Below are 16,211 nucleotides of genomic sequence, written 5' to 3'. Positions count from 1 at the left end.
TCAATAAAATATATTTAAAAAAATAATAAAAAATAATAATAATAAAAGGTCTGAAACAGAGCCAAGGCTTAGTTTTCTAGATAAACTTGAAGGCAGTATGCAAAAAAAAAATAAGATACATAATCTCCAAACCCTCATTTTGACACTAATATTCCCCTTTCCAAAAAATAAATAAATAATAAAACCATTAAAAAAAATCACTCATATAAATTATATAAATTACTAACAAGTAGCAAATTAGTTCATTTCCTCCCCTATTTTAGGCATCTGATAAGGTGTCTAAAAAACTGTTTGTTATAAGATCAGCAGGTTAAAGTGTTGATTCTCTTTGCAAACAGTATTCGGTTTGCTGCTCTGGCATGACACCCTCTGAACCAGATTTTAACTTCTCATACCTGCAGAGACAACAATGGGGAATAAACAGTTCGGTCTCTCTGAGCTCCCTTATCCTGGAAGCTCTCATTTTTAGCCTCTCCCTAAATAAGAAACATTACTATATGATGTTTCACTCCAAAGAAAAAATATATTTAGTCATACACACACCCACAAAACTTGGAAGCTCCTATTAGAAAATATATAGATACTTTGGACAGTATTAATAAAAAAGTTTATAGAAGAAAATTTACAAAAGTCATGCCCACCATTAAATCTGAATGTTCTCAATTCTAAGAACATCTTTTAAGGAAGCTTAAAGCTTTTATGTGGCTGTGTAAGGAAACCTGGGCAGACTGGAGAAAAACTGAAAGGCCCATAATCTCAACACAAAGCAGTGGGGTCAAAAGGTAGAGGTCAGGGAACAGGGTGCAAAATAGTTCCCACACTTGAGAGGAGACTATATCTCATTATTTCAGAAGACATTCAAAAACTATTCAGTTGTGTTTACTAAAATAATACAACCATTTACACTCTCCTTTATGCCCCAAGCAAATCTAAATTTTACCCCCAAAATTTCTTATTTTTAAGAGCAAGTATTAAAGAACTTACTTTCTTTCCCCTACATTTGAAAAAAAAAAAAAAAAGAGGCACACACACCAATGTTTCCGCTGTCCCTCAAAGACTGCCTTTCAACAAAATAGACTGATCTATTCAACAGAGTTCAATGGGGCACAGAAATAAATACTAAATGTGCATACGTGTCAACACGCATCTCACATCAAGGCCTCTTCCCCCCCCCCCCCCCCCCCCCGTGATTCAACAAATTATGTCTACTGGTTGGCCTTATGGCCACAGTCAAAAAAGCTAAATTCTTGCTCCTGCTTCGAGATTTCATTCCAGGCAAGGGTGAATGCAATTTTGTTCAACTTTCAGTAGGCACAACATTTGTGCAGGGGACTCTATAATGACTCTATAATGGGCAATTAACTCTGTGAGGACTCCACCGTCTAGGACAATGGTCGGCAAACTGCGGCTCTTTGGCCCCTTGAGTGTGGCTCTTCCACAAAATACCACGGCCTGGGCGAGTCTATTTTGAAGAAGTGGCGTTAGAAGAAGTTTAAAAAATTTGGCTCTCAAAAGAAATTTCAATCGTTGTACTGTTGATATTTGGCTCTGTTGACTAATGAGTTTGCCGACCACTGGTCTAGGACATTTATATGGATATCTCTGTACCATTTCTCCCAGTCTAACCATAAAATGCTGTTTGCCAAATAGAAGAGAGGGCAAGAGAGATTGACAGATCAGGAAACGAGGATGTTGGAATAACAAGTGTGGTTTTAATGTGTGGTTTTCCACCACCTTCCACACACCCACCCTTGGACACTCTCCCCACTAGCCTCTTCCGCCAGGGACAAGAGGTTTACAAGTAGTTCACAGTGAATGAGACCTGTCGGTCCTTCACTATGAGGGATACACAAGATTTTACATTCAAGCACACGCAGCTTTCAAGTATTTATATAAAATCAGACCGTTGCCAGGGCTGCCAATGGAAAAATAAGCACTGCCAGACAGGAGTGAGAACAACTAAACAAAATAACCTATTTTGGCATAATCACCTCAGTGGTACCAACGCTTGTGTTTTAATAACCTGTGGAAATCAGTCATTGTTCTCGTGAACAATGGCACAAAGCAAATGAAGTCAAGTACCACAGCTCATTTCCCTGGAGCTGAGCCACAATATTTTGAAATCCAGACAAAAGTTTATTTATTTAAAAAAAAAAAGAATACACTTGAGACAGTAGATGGGAAACCTTTTTAAACAACCTGTTATCTTTCTACCCCAGCCATTGAAATTTCCTTAAACTGAAGAGACATGAACCCAGAAAAATCAAACAAAACACTGTGGTCCGGGAAGCTTTAAACCTATAGCCAATCCTAAATTCCTACTGCTCACACGCTTCTTATGACAGTCCCTGTCTCATCCTTACGGAATTCCAGTTGATACGCTGGGGCTGGTTCTTATGACAGGGAGGACATTCAGTTCAAGATGCTCAGACCCCTGAAAACAACTCATGTCTCATCTGCCTAGAGGGAAACAATCCCTCCTTGCTATTTTAGTCCCAACCTACAGAAAACAAAAAATAAGTGACATAAATTTAATATATTGGAAGAATATTGTTGCTCTAAATCAGAATGTTCCTGTTTTCTCACAAGGAAGGAAACTGAATGGATATTAGAAACAGAAAATATGAAACCTGAAAAGCTATGAGAAATAAGAAACTCTTCCCAGTTTCTGCTGGGGATGAAGGGAACTGGAGATTCAATTAAACATTAGACTTCCTTTACTATGAGGTTTTAATATCACTGGAAATTTTTGCCAAAAGATTACTTCTTCTACAGGTTTCCACAGAAAAGAGACAGCCAAAAGAGCAAATAGGAGGTGGCTTCATGAGGACGAAGGTACAAGGAGGGGTGATCTTTGAAGAAGGAATGAGGAAAAAACATACAAAAGCCTGGTCTGAGCACACTTGTGTCAAGCTGTACTGAGGAATAAAGACTATCAGAAGCTTAATCTTCTTGACACTTTTACACTAATGTTTCTTCAGACTATAGAATAATTTTCTGTGCTACTTAAATGACAGTAAAAAGTGTGTTGTACTTGAAAAGAGGAAACCAGGCAGGGCAAGAAAACATGGTCTTCAAAGCAGAAACCTGGATTCTCCAGGCACGGGCAGGAGGAAAATTACACAAAATAAGTGGATTTACATCACTAGGCCTCTGAGATCTAAAAACAGACTATTCAAAAATACCTTTGCCTTGCCCTAGCTCCCTGGTCGGCAAACTGCAGCTCGCGAGCCACATGCGGCTCTTTGGCCCCTTGAGTGTGGCTCTTCCACAAAATACCACAGCCTGGGTGAGTCTATTTTGAAGAAGTGGCGTTAGAAGAAGTTTAAGTTTAAAAAATGTGGCTCTCAAAAGAAATTTCAATCATCGTACTGTTGATATTTGGCTCTGTTGACTAATGAGTTTGCTGACCACTGCCCAACTGATGTGGCTCAGTAGGGTGAAGCATAGTCCAGTACATGGTAATGTCGTGGGTTCAATTCCCAGTCAGGGCACATACCTCGGTTGTGGTATCAGTCCAGGTTGGGGGTTCACTAAAGGCGACCCATTGATGTTTCCCTCTCACATCAATGTTTCTTGCTCATTCTCTCTCTCTCCTCTCTCTCTCTCTCTCTCTCTCTCTCTCTCTCTCTGTCTCCCCGTCCCTTCCTCTCTCTAAAATCAGTAAACATATAGCCCTAACCAGTTTGGCTCAGTGGCTAGAGCGTTGGCCTAAGGACTGAAAGGTCCCAGGTTCGATTCCAGTCAAGGTCATGTACCTTGGTTGCAGGCACATACCCAGTAGGGAGTGTGCAGGAGGCAGCTGATCAATGTTTCTAACTCTCTATCCCTCTCCCTTCCTCTCTGTAAAAAAAAAAAACAACACAATAAAATATATTTTACAAAATAAAGTAAAATCAGTGAACATATACAGGGATGAGAATAAAAAATAAATAAGAAAAATCATTTAAAAAAATAAAATCTACTTTAAAAAAAAAAATCTTTAAACTGGGTTTCACAGTATAAAACCTAGAGGTCCACACTGTATCTAAGGATTCAGCATGCTCATCCTCACAGCTCTAAAATTCTACCTCATATTTTTATTGCACTCTCTAGTTTATAAGCTCTTTCCAAAACATCATCACATTTTATAATTGAGAAACAGTATCTAGGAACAGTCTAGATAAGCATTAGTGTTGAAACCCCCACCCCATGTATGTCCTCAAATTATGAACAAATTTTTAAAAACACATATGGGGTAGGGAAGCATATGGACTACTTTTGTGGTGATATTCCTAATAAAATATGAACATGTGAAAACTACTCATAGCTCATCAATAACAATAGCTTAGCAGTAGCCTTAACAAGATAGACTTCCCATCATGTATGGGCTATCTACAATTACTGGTGTGGTGCATATAATGCCACCTCTTTCTCTTTCATATACATATCCTATATAATAAAGAGCTAATATGCTAATTAGACCGGACTGGCAGAACGGCCTTCTAGACCACCTTCCAGACCGACCAGTGGGCAGGGGGCAGGGCCGCGGGGCCCCAAGGCAGTCACAGCTACGAGGGTCAAGACAGCCAGGGCTGCAAGGGCCTACTCTTGCACAAATTTCATGCATCGGGCCTCTAGTGTGTATATATACACTGAGTGGCCAGATTATGATAATCTCTGAATGCATAATAATCTGGCCACTCAGAGTGTGTGTGTGTGTGTGTGTGTGTGTGTGTGTGTGTGTGTATTAGAGGCCGAGTGCACAAATTCGTGCATGGGTAGGGTCCAGCCAGCCTGGCCAGGGGGAGGGGACATGGGCGGTTGGCCGGCCTGCCTGCTGGTCGAACTCCGGGTCGAGGGGACAATTTGCATATTAGCCTTTTATTATATAGGATATACACTGAGTGGCCAGATTATTATGTGTTCAGAGATCATAATCATCTGGCCACTCAGTGTATATATATGCGTGTGTGCATGTGTGTGTGTGTGTATGTATGTGTATGTATATGTATGTATATATGTATATATATCTACCTACCTAATAAAATAGTAACATGCTAATTGACCGTACCTTCGCGACACCCACCAGCCAATCAGGAGTATGCAAATTAACCCAACAAAGATGGTGGGTTAATTTGCATATGCAGGCGCAAGCGGCCAGGGGCGGGGCAGGAAGCTTGCATCATCGCCATGGTGACAACCCAGGCGTTCCGCACCACCCCAGCCACTCCAGGCCTCTGGGCAGCATGGGAAGGCGGAAAGGCTGCTCCGGGGCAGAGCGGAAAGGCGGTGCCGGAGCAAAGGCAGTGCCGGCAGCCATGGGAAGGAAGGCCCATTCTTGCACGAATCTTTGTGCATCGGGCCTCTAGTGTGTGTGTGTGTGTGTAATTGATCTCAGAGAGAGAAAGGGAGAGAGAGATAAAAACATCATCAATGAGAGACAATCATTGATTGGCTGCCTCCTGCATGCTCCCTACTGGGGATTGAGCCCACAACCCAGGCATGTGCCCTGACTGGGAATCGAACCATGACCACCTGGTTCATGGGTCAATGCTCAACCACTGAGCCACACCAGCTGGGCACCACCTCTTCCTTTTACAGCCAATAAAAGCACATAGGAACCAAACTAAGTGAAAGTGACATCATTAATGGGAAGACCTTGAAGCCATTCCACTTGTTTAAAAATGTGTATCATTTACAACCTTAGTATTCAACTATTATTAATAATTACTTGTGACCCAGCTCATAAATGGCAGGCCCACTACTGTGTCACCACCACCCAGCAGTTGAGGACAGCTGGTCTGGAGTGCATGGAGGAGCAGCAGGTAAGGGCCTCTATGGAGTCAGCTTGGAATGCAGTACCAGCTGTGGCCTTTATTGTCTCTGTGAGTTTGGGCAACACCTCACTGAACCTCAGCCTTCTCATCTTTAAAATGAAGAAAATAATACCTTCAAATTATTGTGAGGATGAAAGATAATGTTTATAAATCACCAACCACAATTCATGACACAATAAATGTTCGCTACTTATGCAGCTTCATCATATAAAGGTGATCTCCTGGAGCTACCTCTAACTAAACAGTGTTAATACATAATTTTGAAAGTCATTTAAAGAAAGCATTATTTGAGCCCTAGCCAGTTTGGCTCAGTGGATAGAGCGTCAGCCTGCAGACCAAAGGGTCCCGGGTTCAAGTCCGGACAAGGGCACATACCTTGGTTGCAGGCTCCTCTCCAGCCCAGGCCCTCTTCAGGGCGCATGCAGGAGGTAACCAATTGATATGTTTCTCTCTCTCTCTCTCTCTCTCTCTCTTCCACTCTCTCTAAAATCAATGGAAAAATATCCTCCGGTGAGGATTAAAAAATACATATTTTTAAGAAAAATAGCTTTCTGTACCAGTGATGTATACAATAAAAGGTATTAATTCAAGAAGTCCATGTGAATTAAAATACTTAAGAGTATTAATTTAGGATAGTTAATAAATGTCATGGGTTCTTGGGAAAGGTGCAGGGATGTCTGAGAAAACTAATGTTTCATGTTCCTCTATCCTCTGGATGTGCTGTCCCAGCAGCATATAAAATACTTCTATTTTTATTCCTAGAATTCACATTCTTATCTCCTTACACTCAGCCAACCATCTTTGTATTTTGTTTGAAAAATAATGTGGAAAAGATAGTCTCATACTGAAAATTTTTGGAATCTCTGGCTAAAAGGTCATTAGATGGTGTCATCTTAAAAAGCCAAACCTAAGGCGGAACAGAACATTACACAAGGTACAATGAAGACAATATATAAATGGAAAAACACATATAAAGAATTAAACTTTATAGAAACAAAGAGAACTGTACTGGCTGACCACGCCCCAAACTGAGGTAGATGCCCATGAAGACGGAAACTGTGAATGCAACTTCCTAAGATATTCCTCTAAAACCACAAATGCATCTCTGAGCGCTCTTTAACACAAACACTTCCTGAATTTCCATAAACACTACCCACCATTTATGTGCTCATCCCTTGGCACTAGTTTATAAATAAATAAAACATGCCATTTGCTTTAAAAATATCAAAGCTTTGCTGATACCTACATGCTTGCTTGCATAAAGCTGATAAAGAAAAAAAAAGTTATTAATTTTATTTATCGCAGTTTATTTCAAGAGAGAAGGAAGAGGCTCATAAATATTACAGACAGAATTTTAGTAGCTCACCACAAAGCTGTTATATACCTTTTTAAAAAGTTAATCATTCATCCACACTTTTGCTTTTTCATCAATCTCGAGCTTCTCATTTTTAGAGGTTAAAAAACCCACACATAAACATACTAACTTTTATTGTCACTAGCAGAAGGAAAAGTTATATTTGTGTCCATTTCTAATTATCTCATTCACTTAGCCAAACAACCTATTTGAGTCCCTATTATGGGCCAGGCACTATTTGGCTTTTTAAGATGACACCATCTAATAACCTTTTAGCCAGAGATTCCAAAAATTTTCAGAATGAGACTACCTTTCCACATTATTTTTCACTGGGTGTACAATGTTAAACAAGAGAGACTAAGGTCCTGCCCTTTAGGATCCAACAATCCATTGGGAAGATTGACATTAAAAAGCAAAGTAAAGAAATGCATTTATAGCCCTGACCGGTTTGGCTCAGTGGATAGAGCGTCGGCCTGGGGACTGAAGGGTCCCAGGTTCGATTCCGGTCAAGGGCATGTACCTCTGTTGCGGGGACATCCCCAGTGGGGGGTGTGCAGGAGGCAGCTGATCGATGTTTCTCTCTCATCGATGTTTCTAACTCTCTGTCCCTCTCCCTTCCTCTCTGTAAACAATCAATAAAATATATTTAAAAAAAAAAAAAAATGCATTTATAATATATTGTCAGGTACCAGTAAGTGCTATGAAGCAGGGTGACTGGCAAGAATGGGGCAGGCAGGGAAAGGAAGGACATTATACAGGATGGTCTGGGAGGGTCACTCCTAGGAAGTAACATGCATGCAGAGACCTAAATAAGAAGACCAACTTGCAAAGATATAGGGCTGCACTGTCCAACAGGGTAGCCAGTAGCCTAGTCACATGTGGCTACTGAACATTTGAAATGCGGCTAGTCCAAACTGAGATATGCTGGATTTTTAATATATAGTAAGAAAAAAAAAATCAAGTATCTCATTAATAAGTTTTATGTTGATTAAATGTTGATATAATATCCTACATGCATAAATAAATCACTAAAATTAATACCATCTGTTTCTTTTTACCTTTTTAGATGTGGCTACCAGAAAATTTTAAATTGCAAATTCATCTCATATTTTACAGATGCTGGTCTAGGAAAAGAGGATTCCAGGGAGAGAAAAGATGAACAGGCCATGAGACAGGAAGCAGCGTGATGTGTTTAAGGACCTATAAGAAATCCAACGTAGCTGGAAAGTGATCCAGTCAGAAAAGGTTGGAAATGGAAAGGTAGGCAGAGACCAGGTCATGAAGAGCTTTGTAAACCAGGGTGTTAGACTAAATATGTGTGCTTCCCCTCCCGCCCCCACCCCCAATTCATATGTTAAACTTAATCACCAATGTGATAGTATTCAGAGGTGGGGCCTTTGGGAGGTGCTTAGGGTAGAGCCCTCGAGAATGGGATTTGTGCCCTTATAAAAGAAACCCCAGAGATCACCCTCACTCCTTCCACGTAGAAAGGCCATCTATGAACCAGGAAGAGGGCCCTTTCCAGACAGTGAATCTGTGGGGACCTTGATCTTAAACTTCCCAGGCTCCAGAACAGTCGGAAATAAATTTCTATTGTTCATAAGCCACCCAATCTATGGGTGGCAGGCAGCCTGAACAAACTAAGATACAGGGTAAAGTTTTCTTTTTTTGTTTGTTTGTTTTTATTAAAGTATTACAAATAAGTAGTACATATGTCTCCTTTTTTTCCCCATGGACCTTCCCCCGGCCTCCCCTACCCCCCAGCACATGCCCTCACCACCGCCCCGCCCCCACCAGGGTCTTTCATCCATTGGTTGTGCTTATATGCATGCATGCATACAAGTCCTTCAGTTGATCTCTTACCTTCCCCCGCCTCAACCCTCCCCAGCCTTCCCACTGTAATTTGACAGTCTGTTCGATGCTTCTCTGCCTCTGTATCTTTTTGTTCAACAGGTTATAATGTTCTTTATTTTCCATAAATGAGTGAGATCATGTGGTATTTTTCTTTCATTGCCTGGCTTATTTCACTTAACATAATGCTCTCCAGGTCCATCCATGCTGCTGCAAATGGTAAGAGTTCCTTCTTTTTTACAGCAGCATAGTATTCCATTATGTAGATGTACCACAGTTTTCTAATCCATTCATCCGCTGATGGGCATTTAGGCTGTTTCCAAATCTTGGCTATTGTAAATGGTGCTGCTATGAACATAGGGGTGTACATATCCTTTCTGATTGGCATTTCTAGTTTCTTGGGATATATTCCTAGAAGTGGGATTACTGGGTCAAATGGCAGTTCCATTTTTAAATTTTTGAGGAAACTACATACTGTTCTCCACAGTGGCTGCACCAGTCTGCATTCCCACCAGCAGTGCACGAGGGTTCCTTTTTCTCTGCATCTTTGCCAGCACTTCATTTGTTGATTTGTTGATGATAGCCATTCTGACAGGTGTAAGGTGGTACCTCATTGTTGTTTTGATTTGCATCTCTCTGATGGTTAGTGACTTTGAGCATGTTTTCATATATCTCTTGGCTTTCTGAATGTCCTCTTTCAAAAAGTTTCTATTTAGGTCCTTTGCCCATTTTTTTTATTGGACTGCTTATCTTCCTTTTGTTAAGTTGTATGAGATCCCTGTAAATGCTGGAGATTAAACCCTTATCGGAGATAACATTAGAAATATGTTCTCCCATGCAGTGGGCTTTCTTGTTGTTTTGTTGATGGTTTCTTTTGCTGTGCAAAAGCTTTTTATTTTGATGTAGTCCCATTTATTTTCTCCTTAGTCTCTCTTGCCCTAGGATCTGTGTCTGTAAAGATTTGCTACGACATATGTCTGCAATTTTGCTGCCTATGGAGTCTTGTAGGATTTTTATGGTTTCCCTTCTTACATTCAAGTCCTTTAGCCATTTTGAGTTTGTTTTTTGTATGGTGTAAGTTGGTGATCTGGTTTCATTTTTTTGCATGTATCTGACTAAATTTCTCAGCACCATTTATTAAAGAGACTGTTTTGATGCCATTGTATGCTCTTGCCTCCTTTATCAAATATTAATTGAGTATAATGGCTTAGGTCAATTTCTGGGTTCTCTGTTCTATTCCATTGGTCTGTATGTCTGTTCTTGTGCTAGTACCAGGCAGTTTTGAGAACCGTGGCTTGGTAATATAGCTTGATGTCTGGTATTGTGATCTCTCCAACTTTGTTTTTCTTTCTCAGGATAGCTGTGGCTATTCGGGGTCTTTTTTTTATTCCAGATGAATTTTTGGAGAGTTTGTTCTAGATCTTTGAAATATGCCATTGGTATTTTAATGGGGATTGCATTGAATCTGTAGATTGCTTTAGGTAGTATGGACATTTTAATGATGTTGATTCTACCAATCCATGAACATGGTATGTTCTTCCATTTGTTTATGTCTTCCTCTATCTCTTTTTTCAATGTCCTGTAGTTTTCAGAGTACAGGTCTTTTACGTCCTTAGTTAAGTTTATTCCTAGGTATCTTAATTTTTTTGGTGCAATGATAAATGGGATTGCTTTTTTCATTTCTCTTTCTGTGAATAACCCAGGCACGTGCCCTGACGAGGAATCAAAACAGCTACCTTTTAGTGCCTGGGATGATGCCCAACCAACTGAGCGTGCACACCAGCCAGGGCCATTAGTGCTAGTCTTAAGAGGAGACAAGTGAGGTCAGGTCATAGTCTCCTTCTTAACTATCTATCCTGTATAGAGAAGCTGAAAGATAACCTCATTTGATTATAAGGTTATCCAATGTATATTCTTACAGAGGCAGCAACTGTAGCAGTTATGGGCACGATGGATCACATCAGACAGTTTGCAGTCCAGGTATCTCATTTATTATATGAACCTGGGTGAAAACTTAAACTCCCTAGCCTCAGTTTCCTCATCTGTTAAACAAATAAAATAGTGCCACCTCCTATGGGTGTTTTCAAGATTAAATGAGGTAATAACTACCAAGCATCTAGCTCAGTGCTTGGCATGTAGAAAGTACTGAATAAATGTTATTTTATTATCATTTCACTGCAGATTCTTACAGAATGGTGACTCACCAATATATCCCACAAACTGGCACACCATAAGCATTTTACACTGAATAATTAATCCAAAGTGTAATGGCTAGTTACAGCTTTACTGAAAACATTAGGTCATTATCAATCAAAAATGTTAAAGATCTGGACATATGGCACTTGTTTCCTAAAGTACCTTATGTAGGAGCTGTCTCTATCCTCCAGTAAATTATAAAAGAGGGGAATGTTTTCTTCTGAATGGATCTTCATGGAAATTATGACTACCAATGCAGTGTATTCTGGACATTTATTTTTATTACTCCAAGAGTGCCTGTGACCTGCAGTAGAAATACCAGCAATGTCTGAACAGTCTGCCATCACACCTTAGCAGCAGATATAATACTTGCACTCTTCCAGCTTCCTTTCTCTCTCCCCATCCTCTTTCTTACCCTTCCTCTATTTTCTCCTCCTCCAAAGACACTGGTTCCCCCTCCACCCACCCCACCCTTCCCCTCCCTATCATCTCATCTTCTCTGGTCTGTTCTGTATCAACAAATGGAGCATAAGCCTGAGCCCTGGGGTTATCACAGGGAGTTTAGCTGTACTCACTTTGGTCCAATCTATAACAATAGAAGCGTAACATGCTAATTAGACCAGACGTCCCACGAAACATTCTTCCGGATGAAGCCAGGGCTGAGAGGGAAGCCTGGGTCCCGGGTGCCAGAGGGAAACCAGTGCCAGGTGCTGGGAGAAGGAAGGCCTACTCTTGCAAGAATTTCATGCATTGGGCCTCTAGTTTCAACATAAAGAGTTTTATTACCAGTGAATTTTAAAAATCAAGCGATCACTAGACCACAGCAACTAGACTTGAATTTTCTTTGGTCTCATTAGAATAGAGGCTGATGTTTGCATTACTCCTCCAAACCCCAATTACTAGGCCAGGCCTTCCAAACTCCCAAACATCATCTATTGGGCCCAAGGATGTCAACAAAGCTAACAACTGAGGCATTGCCTATGGTGGTCAGATCAGGGCCACTCCTACCCTACCCAGGCCTGTACACCTGCCATCATTTTTAAAAAACAATCGTGACTGACATTCAGTCTGGAATAAGGGTAAGCCTGAAATTCTTGCTGAACTCCAAACTCATCGTTTTTCTGAGTTGATATAAAATAACTATGGAGCATAGTGTAGTAGAACAAGTGGGCTCCACTCTGGTGTCCGCTGCTGGTCATGTGATCTCTGAGAAGGCCCTTAACTTCTCAGCCTTGGTTTCTTCAATGCATAATGATACTCCATCAGTCTCAACTACATTTTGTATCTGAATTTAGACCATGGTCTCCACTGTCTCTAAGCTCTTCTGGAAACCACACCCACGATCACCAAAGCTAAAAATAAGTAGAGAGAGGCACCAAGGAAGAGAGCTAAACAAAGGCCTGTGGCAGGAATCCCACCCACCAGACTTCAATATCCGCAGGACTGAATCCAGGCTACCATGGGAATGCTTTAAGAGTATTTTTGTCACCACACAATTTGTTGACTCATATGTAAAAATTATATTCATTCACTTATTAAACACTGTGTACTGTGTATAAGGCACTATGAAAGTGAGAGGCAAAGACCCTTTCCTCTTGAAGACTTGCATATTTATGTTACCTAAACAAAAGTCTAAGTATGTCCATTTTTCCATTGCCTAAAAGACTTGTTGCTGTAAATCAAGCCACATAAATTCCCATAGTTAGATCTTAGAGGAAATGAGCCATAAAAGAAAATTTCAGAATGACATCTGCCTTCCTTCACATCAACCAATTCCAACAACGTACTCCTATTTAACCTTTCTTCTGTAGGCAGTAAAGCATCAGTGTGAGCCCTGGAAAGTGCTGCCAAGTGGTTAAAGTGTGGGCCCCGTGCACGGAAAGGTCGTGAGTTCGAATCCCAGTCATGGGCACATACCTCTGTTGCAGGTTATCTCCCAAGAAAATTTCTAGGTCCTCCATTAAAAAATATTTTGATTTACATATTCAAATTATTTTCAGCTGTTAAAAGACCTATTTGAGATTAAAGAAATCTTTTCCATTGTTGGTAAAGCTGGGCTTTATTAGGAGGAATATCTAAAATACAATTTAAAGTCCTGATAACTTTATTGGTCTTAGTCTATTTTAATAGGTCTTAGTCTATTTTATTTTTATTATTTCATCATATGTTTTGTGTCCTGAATTTCTTTTTAAATATTTTTATTGATTTTTTTTTTAAGGGAGAGGGAGAGAGAGAAACATCAGCTGCCTCCTGCAAGCCTACTACCAGAGCTCAAGCCTGAAACCCAGGCATGTACCCTGACCTGGAATCAAACCGAAACCTCTCTGTGCATGCAACGGTGACCAACCAACTGAGCTGCATCGCCCAGGACTGCCCTTAATTTGTCTTCAATGTCCCACCACCTGAGGAGTATAAATTCTAGCAACATGCATACATTACAAAAAAGTCCATAAAGCAATTGGTAAAATTTATGTTTAAAGGTAGTTAATTAAGACCTTCTACAGGCAGAGTAACAACTTGCTAAGAAAGAGTATGAAAAAATAGATCAGTTCCAAAAAAAGTAAAATAGAAACTTAACTGTCATTAACTTTGAAATTAAAGCAGCAAAACAGAAACAACCTCATGGCTAATTTTCCTAACTCACTAGCCCTGTTTCCTCATCCCCTGATGCAGCTCTGTGGAAATAGTCAAGATTATTAATTGGGAACATGATACTACATTCTCTGCTTTCCTCTCATCTCACTGGGCACACTTCTTAATCTCCTTAGTAATGTCCCCTCTTCATCCTCCCCACCTCTAAATGCTGGCTTGTCTCCAGGACTCAATCCTTGAGACTCTTTTCTATCTTCTCTCACTCCCTGGGTGATGTTACCCCAATATCATGACTTTATATCTAAATATAAATTTAGACCCCTGAAAGGTGTCTTTGCCTGCTTGATTATCTCCATTTGAAGGTTCTGTTTCCTCTGCGTGTAATGCTGTTCCCCAAGAAAATCCCTGTGGCTTGCTTCCTTGAATCCTTCAGGGTTTTTGTCAAATGCCAACTTATCCATAAGGCCTTCTGTACCACCTTATTTAAAACTGCAACCCCACCACCCCACCATTCTGCTGGCACTAGCCTAGTCTTGTGTCTCTGCTTTATTTTTCCCCATAGCAAGCATTAACATCTGGCAAACTATGTATTTTCATTGTTTTTTACACTGGAATGTAAGCACTATAATGGCAAGGACTTTTGACTGCTTTGTTCACAGCTGTCTCCCATACCTAGGACACACCTAGAAAAAAAATCTACACCTGAAGGCTTTCAAAATCCTTTCATTCAACTATTTGATACTGCAATGTTATCAGGCAAAATTGTTACTTCAAAACACCAAGTATTATAAGGAACAGAAATCTCAATCACCCACACTTATGCATAGTATTACAAAAGGAAAAGCCAGTTTGTGTCTGAAAATTAATTAAAATTATTTTTTTACTGTTTAATTTTGTTGAAATCTTAGCACTATGCCTAAAGAGTCCCAAGCCACACCTACAGGTGTTGTTTAAGCTTTACTAGGCATACAGACTTGAGACAGAGAAAGAAAAAAAAATTACAGGCTTTTTCCTTTTATCAGTCACCACTGACAGAAGGCCTCCAAGTGACCTTGTGCCACAAACGTTTAGTATGTTTAGGGAAGAAGGGATTCTAGAAAATAAAATAATCCTTTCACCAATCCCAAAAGAGGAATCTCTCCAAATACCTCTGCAGACATTTTTTTCTAACTTTGTATCCCTGAACAAAGACATTTTTAGTATATACCTGAAATCTTGAAGAAACAACATGTTACCTAATTATACATACAGAAAAACTGGTACTCATCCTCTTTTAAAAAAAATTTTTTTAACTAAAACTGGACTTAAGAGTTTTTGTTGAAAACGTTTTGCTGTGAAAATGACTTAAAAAGATGCTCACTTAGCTAAGACGTGGGTTGATGGGTGCTGTATCTTAAGGCTGAACAGTTTTGTTTACTATTGTTTATTATTTAGTGCATTATTCCTGGCTCCCACCCACCCAAAAAGAAAAATAGAACGAACACACACACACACACACACCACATTGGAATGCTATATCCAAAGGAAGCTGTTCTGAAAGGCTATGTATGACCTAAGCGTTTAACACTGACACAGATAAAGTTCAGGCGGTAGATGTCACTTGTCTCATCCATTAAAAAAAAAAAAAAAATCAAGCTTCAGATCCAAGAAAGCAAGCAGAAAGAAAGAGTCGTGAAAAATGAAGTCAGTCGCTTCTCCCCAGCCTCCTGTCGATACTGCGCACCGGTTACCCCCCTCCGCACCCACCCACCATCCATCCTTTAAGGGCGCCTTTTCCCAGCGTCAGTTCCCCAGCTCAGCCCCGCACTGCGCCATCAAATGAGTCAAGAGGAGGCACGGAGCCGTTCCAGGAAAACCCCGGCAGTAGCACACGGTGCGCCCGACACAGGGGGAAACATCCAACTACTGAAACTCGGGAGCAGGAGACGCAGTGTCAACAGAGCGTCGTGCCGGTCCCGAGCGTTCAAAGGTCCTCGCCAGCTCCGTGACGCTGCCAAATCGACAGGATTCCAGAAGGTGGCTGACTGTCATCGCAGAACCGGGAACAGGCTGGGATGAAGTCCAACCAGCCTCCCGCCGGCGCTCGCCCGCCAGCCCAGCCATCTCCCACGCCCCCTCCCCCAGGGGGGCCGAGCGCCGCGTCACGTGCCGGGGCTGAAACTTCGCGGCCGGGCACAGAGGGTGGGAGGGGGATACGCGGGATCGCAGCAAGGCCGGGGAGTTACCGTGCCCGGTGACTCACTGGCCGCCTTCGCTTGCAGCTGCAGGCGAGGGGACCGGCGTGAGGGTATGAGCCGTGTCCTCCGGGCCCCCTCCGCCCCTGCCCCTGCCCCCGCTCCCGTTATTAACCCCGCGCCCCGTAGACAAGCCCGCGGGCTCAGGAACGCACCCAGCACGCG

At 41.2% G+C, this 16,211-nt stretch overlaps 1 protein-coding gene across 1 annotated transcript in view; it reads right to left on the bottom strand.

Moving 5' to 3' along the window:
• DENND5B (DENN domain containing 5B) overlaps window positions 1-16,211 on the bottom strand; it is a 184,159-nt gene that overhangs the window by 167,535 nt on the left and 413 nt on the right. The gene's annotated exons all lie outside the window — the stretch shown is intronic.

Source organism: Plecotus auritus (genome assembly GCF_963455305.1).
Source record: "Plecotus auritus genome assembly, chromosome: 3".
Taxonomy (NCBI): domain Eukaryota; kingdom Metazoa; phylum Chordata; class Mammalia; order Chiroptera; family Vespertilionidae; genus Plecotus; species Plecotus auritus.
Note: the sequence above shows the minus strand (reverse complement) of the source record. Positions and strands in the feature narration are given on the sequence as shown.